This window comes from Tupaia chinensis, unplaced genomic scaffold, assembly GCF_000334495.1.
Source record: "Tupaia chinensis unplaced genomic scaffold, TupChi_1.0 Scaffold143796_1, whole genome shotgun sequence".
Taxonomy (NCBI): domain Eukaryota; kingdom Metazoa; phylum Chordata; class Mammalia; order Scandentia; family Tupaiidae; genus Tupaia; species Tupaia belangeri.
The window spans coordinates 3801728-3813349 of NW_006203646.1; the positions used below are offsets into that span (position 1 = coordinate 3801728).

At 41.1% G+C, this 11622-nt stretch overlaps 1 pseudogene; it reads left to right on the forward strand.

The window, feature by feature from the left end:
* Window positions 1-5065: 5065 nt before the first annotated feature.
* The window catches only part of LOC102488094 (isocitrate dehydrogenase [NADP], mitochondrial pseudogene), a 129674-nt pseudogene continuing 123117 nt past the window's right edge, over window positions 5066-11622 (forward strand).

Here is an 11622-nt window from a genome sequence, read left to right on the forward strand (position 1 = left end):
CAACAATGGCATGGTGGTTAAAGGCATTGGACTCCCATATGGCTGATTACAGTTCAATTCCCAGACCCGCTTTCTCACTTTCTGTCCCTCTCCTTCTCTCTGGTGAGTGCACATGCCCTATAGCAACTTAAAAAATAATATTATTAAATTAATTTTTTTTTTCAAAATAGAGTCAAATGACAGAGTCTCTAGCCATTCTTTATGGCTGAGTAGTATTTCATATTGTGTATGTGCCACATTTTTCTCAATCTAGTCTTCAGTTTTTGGGCACTCAGGTTGATTCCATGTCTTAGTAATTATGAATAAACTGCAGTAAACATGGATGTGCAAGTGTCTTTCTGACTGAATGTTTGAAGCCCTCTTGCATATAGGGTTTGGAACTACCCTGTTTTGGGCTTCCACTAGTGATCTTGGAACATATCTCTGATGGGTAAGGGAGGACTGCTATACAAAGGATACAATCTATACAAGAAATTTGTATAGGGGGGTTTCTTTTGTTTTCTTTTAAAATGGGCCTCAGGATGTTACAATCCTCCTGTCTCAGCCTCCTCTAGTCACTGGGATTATAGATACATGCCACCATGCAGGGCCTTTACATTGAACTGGGCATCTAAAATGAGCCTACCATGTGGTCTCAGCCTGTGGAACATAGCATTTTAGCAGCACACATCACCATTGCTAATCCCCAAAATACAATTTTGAATAGAAGATCTATATACCTAAAAGAAGATGTAATCACTTAATATCCTGCTAGACCAAAAGAAATCACTCCATCAGCTCGGTGAGAGTGCTAAAGATTAACAACATCAGTCAGGATTCAGTCTGAGGGATAGAACCACCAAGAAAGAAATGCATACATGCATATTAAAGGGTTTCTTGCAGGGATTTGACTTTATGCAATTGTGGAACTAGTTTAGCAGTCTCTATAAGGCCGTTGTCATATCTCATGCTACAGCTCAGAGCCTACAGGGCAGGCAGTGGGAATGGGAAGATGGCTATAAAGTACAGGAGAGCAAGCCACCTGAGTTGGAGCTCACAAGGATGAACTGAAAACTACATCAGTTTCACTGCTCTCGGCTTGATTGTGTGAATTTGCTTTCATCATGGAGCTGAACATACATATGACCCAAGAGTCAGAGAAGCCGTGCAGACTGCCTGGATGCTGCCTCATGCCAAGGATTGGAGTCTGCAGATCCTAACGATGTGCCAACCAGGTGATTACTGCTTCCCCTCCAACCTCTAGCTCTCATGCAAGGATTCTCTCTGCAGCCTATCACAGTTGGAACAAATCAGGAAGGAGATCCTGGGATCCTGGGACAATGAATTCATCCTAAACAAGGTGTGATATTACAAAGCATTCCAGGAACTGAAGGATGGACTAGAAAGTCCAATTCCTGCTCACCTACCAATACCCCATTGTTCTCCACTCCCCCTACAACCCCAGACAGCTGTGATCATCCCTGGATAGAGATGATTAGACTAGAAATGATACTTGACCCAAGGAAAAACCAATCCATAGGTTCACTGAGTCATCAGTTGCATTCCATCTCTCTCTTTCTCTTTCAGAGACTCCTAATTAGATGTCTGAGGGGATTTGTAGAGGCTGAGCAGAGAGTGATTTCAAGGCAGTCACTCAGACCATGTGCAAGCAGGGGGAGCTGGAGTAGAGAGAGAGGCAATAGCGAGAGAGATTCTGTGACCTGGGAGGAACAAAGAGATGTCCCTCAGTTCCTGGATTTCTCTAATAGGTCTAGTTGTATTTCTCTTCCTGTGCACAATAGTGGGCAATTGCAACAAAAACTCCACTTCCGCCCTCACTAGTGCTGGCTGTGCTGTGTTTCTGGGTTTTGCAGTCAATCTCTGCCTGAGGTAGACAGCTGAGATTGAAGGTAATCTGTACCTGTCTCCCCATTCTCCTTAGTTAGTGACTTCAGCGATCCAGACAGCACACATGAGAGGTGCTTCGATTCACACGCATGAAGATGTGCCGCACAGTCACAGTAACTTGGAGTAAATGGTGAACCATGCAAGAGCCTCACAAGTCACAGAAGCGTCCCCCTCCCGTGCTGAGTGCCGGGCACGTACTGTCAGCAGAGGCCTCCTAAGGCAGCAGGGGCAATCAACTCACTGCTCCTTGTAAAATACGCACTTGAGAGATGGCGCTCTTCCCAGAGCTGTCAATCTTCCAGCATTCATGATCCTGAAAATCAATTTAATAGAACATTTTAAAGTAACTTTTGTAAAACTTTATGCCAAGAAGAAGAAAAGAAAAGAAAGAGGAAAGTGCTAATTGCACTTTAGAGCTTCAGATGCTTTCAGTCCAGGATCTCAGCATCTTTGATGAACTCTCATCTCACACAACCTCATTTCACCCCTTAGGGGGAACAGATCCGTATTGTTGAGTTCCTTTTACAAGATGGAGAAACTGAGGCCCTTCTCAAGACAGACGAGAATATCGGCGCTTTCCATTTTCCACTTCAAGACACATTAAGGAAAAGCGTGGCTCATTTAAATCACAGACTTTATAAGTACCACCGATTAAGATACCATGTCAGGAATATTTCATTTGCAAATATTACTCAGGGTATTGGTTTCCTTGGCCACTGTATATCTGTTTCATGTGGGTGGGGGGAACCAGCAAGCAGCTAATAGCTCACAGCTTTAGAAGTCTACAAACAATAATAGATGGAGTACATCCATCCCAGCTTCATTTTCTAAAAATCTTAGGGAAGAAACCCTAGTGAGGGACTTGGGTGGTTGCTTACACTGAAGTCACTACTGTGGCCAGAGAGATGAACACTGATTGGTCAGGCCAGGGTCACATGAATCACCTCCACCCCATCCACCCAACCCCTGGCCAATGGAGAGAGAGAAGATTTCCAGAAAGAAGAGACTTAGCAGAGACAGAACCACCAGGGAACTAGCCAGAGGCTGAGCAGTTGCCCCACAGTGTATCTTCAAAAACATCTACCTCAGCACCAGGAGGTAGCCAAATTCACCTGTTATTCCCAGCACTCTAATTTAAAGATAACTTGGAGCGGAATCTTTGTGCACATCTGCACTTGACTCCATCAGATAAATTCTTAGAAGTGGAATGCCTGGGTCAAGTGTTATATATATATATATATTTTTAAGCTTTTGGTCCTTTGTGCTGAACTGCTTTTTAAAAAGGGGTACAAATGGATATTCACACAGGTATGTGAAGGCATTATCATCATTATTTGTATTTGCTTCCTAATGAAAGGGTGAACATGCAGTAAAATGGCCCCCATGGTACAGAAAGGAAGTAAGAACCCATATAAATTACCACTTAGATAATCAGGATTTGAAGAGCCGAGAAATGTTTAGACCAATGTAATATGAATAAATTCTGGTGCAACAACAGATAATGCTGGCTGTGACTTCCCTTTAGACCAATGCGATATGAATAAATTCTGATGCAACAACAGATAATGCTGGCTGTGACTTCCAGACTCAGGCAGCAATGTGAACCTGCAGGGTCCCACAGGACAGGCAGCTGAGCATTTAGGAGAAGCCGACCACGCCTGGCTTACTTCCCCAGTCTCCACGGAGGAGGAAGCAGGATGAAATCCTGGCAGCATGAGATGAGTCTACATTTCTCAAAGATCGTGGCCCCTTGCAGCCCGAGCAGCATACCTGTCAGAAGCAGACTCTGCCCCATAATTGCCCCTGATACACAGCGGGCTAATTGCCGTAGCTGAAAATAATCTCCCAAGATTACAGCAGGCATCATAAATAACAAGGGGCTTGGCGACAGCGCATTATGACAAGGTCTCAATCGCTCTTATCTTTTACTAGAGTGGAGCTTGCGCGTTTGTGTTACTAATGAATCTTTTTCATTTGTGCAAGTGATGTTTCCATTTGACAATGACATGAACATAAAGTGGAGGTTAATTTACTTCCTTGTGAGAGGTTCATTATTTAACCTGACGTTGAGGACAAAACAATGTAGCTTAATAGATGACAAATAGAAATTAGTTGTGATGAATTTTGCCATTTAATTCTAGCGGGCTCCCTGAATGTTTGCCATAAATATGGCAAGAGAGCCAGGGTTACCTTCTGTGTGGGTGGGATTTGTTCACTTTGCTATTTCTAGGGTATCATCCAAGAACTGGGGGACTTCCATTGGGACGTTCCATTAGAAACAAGCTAATTCCAGTTACACCATAGACTCTGGAAACTAATGGCGATGCTCCACTACTGGGTCAAATTTTATTGGGTTACCTTCCTTCAACAACAGATAGACAACTGAGAAGGTCAGACACTAGAGGTACTGAATTTTGATATATATTAGCATTTGGTGTCAGAAACCCCACCCTTGGGTCTTTTTGTTCTTTTACTCAGCTACAACTGAGCAAAGCCAGAAATGGGCCATAATTCTAACACAAGTTGTTTTTGAACCTAAGTCCATTAGTTAGTAACCAGGTATTCTTGAGGTTGTCAACTTCTCCTAGCCTCAATTTCCTCACCTCTCTAATCAGGATGAAATTAGTATTTACTTCATATGCTAGACCAGATGGGATTCTGAGAAGGGCAAGACATGTATAATTTTTATGAATGTCATGCTCTTAAACAGTAAATGGTCAGTCATTGCTTCTGATACTTTTCCCTCCTCTGTCAAAATATGTTTTCTGTAAGAAAACCAGGATATATCATTTATACCTTCAGATAATCAGGATGCTCCTTCTCCCAAAGGTACTTGTATTTGCACGTGCCTTTTCACTGTAGAAAGTACAACTTCATCTGGGGTACAGAATTTTACATCCAACTGATTGTGTAATGAGGAAAGGAGTGAGGAGGAAATCATTTTAGGCAAAAAAGAGCCTGTGCAAAAGCTTTGCGTTAGCAGATAATGTGGGAAATACAAGAAATTAACAGGAATCCTGGATGTTAAAAGCCTAGAAAACTAGAAAATTATGGTGGGAGAAACAGGCAGGGCCAAGGTTTGACAGGGCCAAGATTCTGCAGGCCTTTGAAGCTCTTTATCCAAAGAACAATAAATGGATTTAATATCAGGCAAATAATCCTGGCAGTAGTATGAAAAATGGATCTGGACGCAGGCAAAGGTGGATACAGAGAGAACGAAGATGGCAGTAGCTTAGACGAAGCTGTGGAACATGAAAGTGGAAAGGTTTGACAAATGAGTAGGAGGCAAACTACCTGGCCTTTGCAATGGATTGGATATAAAGATTTTTTTAAAAAGTATCAGGGCCAGCAGGTGGCAGTAGTCAAGGCACTGGACTCCCACATGGTCAACCATGGTTCGAGTCCCAGGTATGGCAGCCTGAAAATCACTCCAGGCGCATGTGCATGCATACACCAAATCCCAGGAGAATGGAGGAGAAGGAATTGCAGCATTGTCACCCTCCCTGGGGAATGATTTCTCACTTTCCCTTTCACTCTCTCTCTCTGGAGATCACATTCACTGTATGACAAAACCCTGAAAAAATAAAAAAATAAGAAATGGTTATCAATGATGAATTCCTTGGATCACAAACACCACAATTTAGAAATAAAAGAATAAGGTTCAAGGAGAGTAAATGAATTTTGTCCTTATGAACACACATCTATGACTGACCAAGTTTATACCGTATATGTGGTGGGTATATGTGTGAGATGTGTAAGAGAGAAATATGTGTAACATGTTCATATACACTCACATAGCTAGGACATACTATTAGATAAACCAAATTTTTTTTTCATTTTTTTTCTTTTTTTTGGAGAGGTTTTTGCTATAGGACGTGTGTATTCGCCAGAAAGACAAAGAGAGATAAAGAGACAGAAAGTGAGAAATCACCCCCCAGGGGGGATGGCCACACCGCAATCCCATCTCCTCCATTCTCCTCTCGAGATCTCGGGCATGCAGGCACATGACCCCAGCATGAGTTTAAGCCACCTGATCCAAGACTCAAACCATGGTCTACTACATGAGAGTCTAGCGACATAGCCATTATGCCAACTGCTAGTCCTAGATAAACCAAAAATTGAAGCACTGTTTATCTCTAGAAGTTAGGAACTTTGTGCCTGTCTCCCACCTCTGCCAATTGCATCGCTGTGACATGTTGTCCATGCTCTATCCTTGGTTTCGTGAACTACAGAGTGGAAACGCAACCCTCTAAATTCTTCATTTATCTCTCCAGTGTGTGGCCACCCCGCGCTTACTCTTATTCTGGCTCCAATTCGGTATATTAGTTTGTGGCCTATGTAAGCATATTTTAATCACCTTGAAGGAATCGTTTCATCATTGAAGCTTGTCTAAAGAAGGCCTGAAAAAAAATCGGTATTTCAGACTTTTACTGCTCCGTCCTCCCCTCCCCCACCACATACACACACTCGTATATGTTTTGCTATTTTAAAGAAAGAGATTTAACAGCCATAAGGCACTTTTAAAAATAACATTCACATCTGGGCTGACCACCTGTATGCCAAAATTTAGCTTGATGTTAATTAAAACAGGCATGTTATAAACCTCAGGAAATGGCAGCTGACCCCTAACTATGAATGTAATGCTATAATAATACGTAATAAAAATAAGACATTTTGAGGCTGTTGCCCAAACCGCTCATGCATTAAAATTCTCACCACTGTATACCCTTACTGAGGACAGGAAATCAACGGCAGAAGTAGTCCAACCAAAAAATAACAATAACAATTCTAGAGGTGAGAGCCATTTGTTCTTTCGATAGCTGGTGGCTTGAAATGCCTGTCCTGCATAGGGATCAGAATGCTGCCTTGTAAGAAAGAGTCTGCGTGAAGTTTGGAAGACTGACTTGCTCCAACCTGGCAGATAGGATAACAAAGAAATCAACATGGCTGATACTTATTAAACCCTTTCGCCCTGTATGTCTGGTACTGTGCTAGGTACTTCACAGACATGATTTTGTTTAATCCTCCTAACAGCTGTACAATATAGGTGCTGTTATTATCCCCATCTTACAGAGGAAGAGACAAAGTTTGAAAGGATTAGTTACTCTCCCTGGGTGGTACAGCAGCCAAGCTGGAATTTGAATGAGGCCAAATGACCTGGCAGCCCAGGAGTTTCATGGGGGCTCTACAGGACAACAGAGTCCTGCCTTCACTCCCACTTGAATCTTGCTCCAACTGCGAGCTCATCCCATGCTTTTTTTGATCCATCCACAAGTGACCATCTCTGTTTTTACCACCTCCCATCCTGTGCCTTTCTTTGTCACTTTATTCCCATAGGACCCCAGAGATTCTCCCTCTTCCCTCTCATGGGCCTATCAGCCTCCCTCATTTGAAACCACTTCTCTTAATTGCCTTTGATATCCTGACATTTGACAACTAAGCCTTTTCTCTGCTTTTCATTTGATCTGCCTCTCAGTTCTGAAATTGTCCTCTCTCTCCTCGCACTTCTAATTTTTGTTTCATAAACGAGGATATTAGAAATTTGCATGTTAGGATATGTCTAACAGAATGCAACTAACAGGTGTAACATATTTATTTCATAACTGGGTATTAAGATATATATAATTGGCACATTTTAAATCTTCAAGCCCTCTATTGTACAAACCATACTATCAAAGGTACCCATTTGTCACAGCTATGAACAGCATTTGAAATTTTAAGTCCAAGTTTGTGTCTGAAATATCCATATTCACTTCCAAATGTATAGTTTTAAAAAGATAAAAAGTACTTCTGAAATTCAACTGTTTTACACCTCCTGAAAGCCACGATAATGGTTGTACACACTGGGCTGGTCACAGAACCCACTGGATGTGCAGCGTGTGATAGAATTTAATCACAACCTAGCCCACAGGATCTCAAAGGCTTGAGCATACAGATCAGAACACTGGCTTTTAATCAGAAAGTTCAAGGATTTGTTCCCACTTCTACACTTACACTAACCTTGGACAAGTTCTTTAACATCACTATGCCTTGGTTGATTCTTATTAAAATGAGAATAACTACCATCCCCACTGGGGGGTGATTTCTCACTTTCTGTCTCTCTGCCTCTCTCTGTCTGGCGAGCACACGCGCCCTATAGCAAAAACCTCTCAAAAAAAAAAAAAATGAGGATAACTATAAGATTCTTATTGTAGAACTATGGTGCAAATAAAATGGGATGACACATTTAAGGTGACTAAGCTAATAAGTACCCAATAAAGGGTCCAGCAGATGGTATAATGGTTACTTCACTGGACTCTCATGTAGTCGACAGTGGTTCAAATCCCAGACCCAGCAGCTTAAACTAGCATCGGGCACATGTGTGCGCATGTCCAAGATCCCAAGAGAAGAATGGAAGAGGAGGGATTGTGGCATGTCCATACCCCCAAGGGAGGTGATTTCTTGCTTTCTGTCTCTCTGCCTCTAACTGTCTTTCCTGTGAGCACATGTAATCTATAGCAAAGAATCTCTCTTAAAAAATAAATAAGTGCCCAATAAATAATATCTGTTATTAAAGCCAATTTTTAGTACAAATAGCAGTAGTTTGTAAATAGTTGTGGGGTTATTCTGAACTTGCAGTAATGGTAGTAGTGGTTTTCACAACAGCACATCAAGGTCTATGCTAAGGAAATTCTATTCTTTTCCCTTCAGCAGTACCTCAGCCACATTAAACTGTAGTTACCCCTAAATATCATACTATTTGAACTGTCTTTGCCTTTTTATATATTCTTCTATTTTCCTAGAAATGTTGATCCCTTATAAATTAGCTTAAATAGAGTCCAAATCACTGTCCAAATCTCAGATCAAACATTAGCCCTTCTATGAAGTTTATCCTGACTCTAAAGAGAGGCATTCCTTATCCCATTTTTGTAGAATGTCTTCCTACTTTGCTAAGTTGGTGGAGAGCAGGGACTACGTTTTTTCATTTAATTTAATTTAATTTTTGGTGTTTTGCTAACACCAGGCAGAGTGGCTAGTGTATTAAAGAAGCTTTCGTGGGAAACTTCAGCACTGAAGAACACAAAACCCAAGTTCAAAATGACTTCGACGTTAAGGAAGTGTGTTACCTGCTACAGCATAAAGTACAAAGGCAGGAGGGGACCCAGGTTTAGCATCCAGATGAAGAATCTGGCTCTTCCCATTTCTCTGCTGTCATCCTCAACGAGGTGACTTTTCCTTCATGTTACAGCCTTCATGGCCACAACACTGCCACCACATCTTCAGACCCTTCCTCAAGGTGCAACAACGAAGGAAGAAAGGAACTATCTTTTCCTGTGTGTCCTTTAGAACAGCTATAAACCTTTCCCTGAAGCCCCATCAGACGTCTGACATGCCATTTCCCAGGATTATACTTTTATGTTCACTCCAAACCAATCATTCACAAGGGAAATGAGATTACCATGATTAACTTAGACTGGGATCAGCAAATACTTACTATAAAGAGCCAGATAGTAAATATTTTAGAGTTGGTGAGCTACACTACTACTCAGTGTGCCCTTATAGCATAAAAACACCCATAATCTGTACGTGAATGAGCACAGTTATGTTCCAATAAAACTGTGCTCGAACGCTAAAATTTAAATTTCATATAATAGTCACATGTCATCAGAGTCTTCTTTCAAATTTTTTCGACCATTTAAAACATGTGAAAATCAGGGAACAGCAGATGGTATAATGGTTATATCACTGGACTCCCACGAAGTAGACCACAGTTCAAGTCCTAGACCTGGTGGCTTGAAACTCACACTGGGTACATGTGTGTGTGTGTGTGTGTGTGTGTGTGTGTGTGTGTCCAAAATCCCAGGAGGAAAATGGAGGAGATGGGATTGTAGTGTGGCCATCCCTGGGGTGGGGTGGGGTGGTGATTTTTCTCTTTCTGTCTCTCCATCTTCCTCTTTCTTTCCAGCAAATGCTCGCTCCCTATAGCAAAAATCACTCTCTAAAAAAATAAATAAATAAAACATGTGAAAATTATTCTTAGCTCGAAGGTCATATCAAAATGGACAGCAGACAGAGTTTGACTAAGAGGTCTAGTTTGTTTACCCAACTTAGATTATTAGGATCAAATGTATGTCTGGTGGCTGGTGCCACCACTACAATTTCCAAAGTGTGCAGTAAATACATGGAACACTAAAGTGGTCACACTAAAGAGAACGCAGTTCTTGTCCATGAGACACTCACAGGATATTCACATACATGATTTCCTGAAAGATATTTTAAAAATAACTGCTTTACCTAATGATGGTGGATTCAGAAGAACTCAAAAAAATAAATAAATAAAAGAAAGAAAAGTGTTGTTTGTGATAGCTTAGATATTAAATTGTGGAAATGGAAGATAAATCATACCTTATGTTAGGATGTGTAGAAAAATACCGATTTTAAAAACTCGTCATGAATCTGAAGTCTTTAAGGGTTTACTTTGATAGTAAAGAGGTGAAAGAGATTACTTAATGGCTGTTTTCTGTGTTAACATCTTCTGACTTCACAATTTTCCAAACTTAATGTTGCATGTATTCTGATGCAGGCAAAGAGATAATTATAGAGTAACTGCTTGCACTCAGTGTAAATTAATCCAATGCAAATTAAATAAACTGTAAATAGAAGATACTCCTTAGCTGATACGACAAGTGAATCACCTCTATTATAGACTCATTTTTGCAAAATTACATCTAATCATAGTATTTTAAGATAGTGTTTGGCAAAACATCTCTAAATCTGTCAACAAAAGCAGCGATTACTTCTTTGCGGCTGAGTACCTTTGCCAACAAACACCCATCTGTCTGGAAAGATTTACGCGTGGTTCTGTCTGAAGGCAGAGGTAAAATCTCAATGACCTCTGGAGGTTTCCCTCACCTTTGTGCTCAAAGAGTCAATAAAAATACATTTTAGAATAATGGTACTGCGATCCTTAAGAAACTACAAAGCTCAGATGTAATCAAATCTGTCCCAAGAATCCCTGAAATAGGTATTCTTCTAGGTAATTATATAGCCTATTTTGCTTGATCAACATTTAATCTTGCTTACCAATTTGCTGCTCTAATAGAGTCCAAACTCTTTAATATGGCTCATAAGACTCATAAGTCCCAGTCAGCACCCGGTTTTTATGCTCCACTAGACTTTTTTTAGTTCTTCAAGCACACTGTGCTTCTTTCCAGACCTTGGTCCATGTGGTGCCTTCTTCTTTGGCCCCTCTTTTCCTCTTCATACCTCATTTACCCCTGAATGAGGCCTAACGTGAATATTCTTCTTTAAGGCCTTGGCTCAGTTTGGGGATCAGAAAGCCTTTTCTGTCTCCCTTTACCCCATCGTGGGTTAGGTAGCCTTCCTATTCAGGTAGGACCCCTTGCTTAGTGTTTACAATCCATGTACTTTTCTGTGTATTTGTTATTTCCTAAAGGGTTGAAAAAGGAACAGGATCTTGTTCATTATACTGTAGTAAAAATTAAAGAAGGGCAGATCATAATGGGATTTATCTGTCTTGGTAAAAAGTTTGGACTTTGGGCCAGCAGATAGCAAGCAAGGTGGTTGAGGTACTGGATCCCACATGGCTGACTCTCTGGTTCAAGTCCCAGATCTTGCAGCTTGGAAATCACACTGGTCACATGGGCATACATGCCCAAATCTTGAGAGAAGACTGGAAGACAAGGGATTGTGGAGTGGCCATTCCCCTTGGTGGGGTGATTTTTCACTACCCCT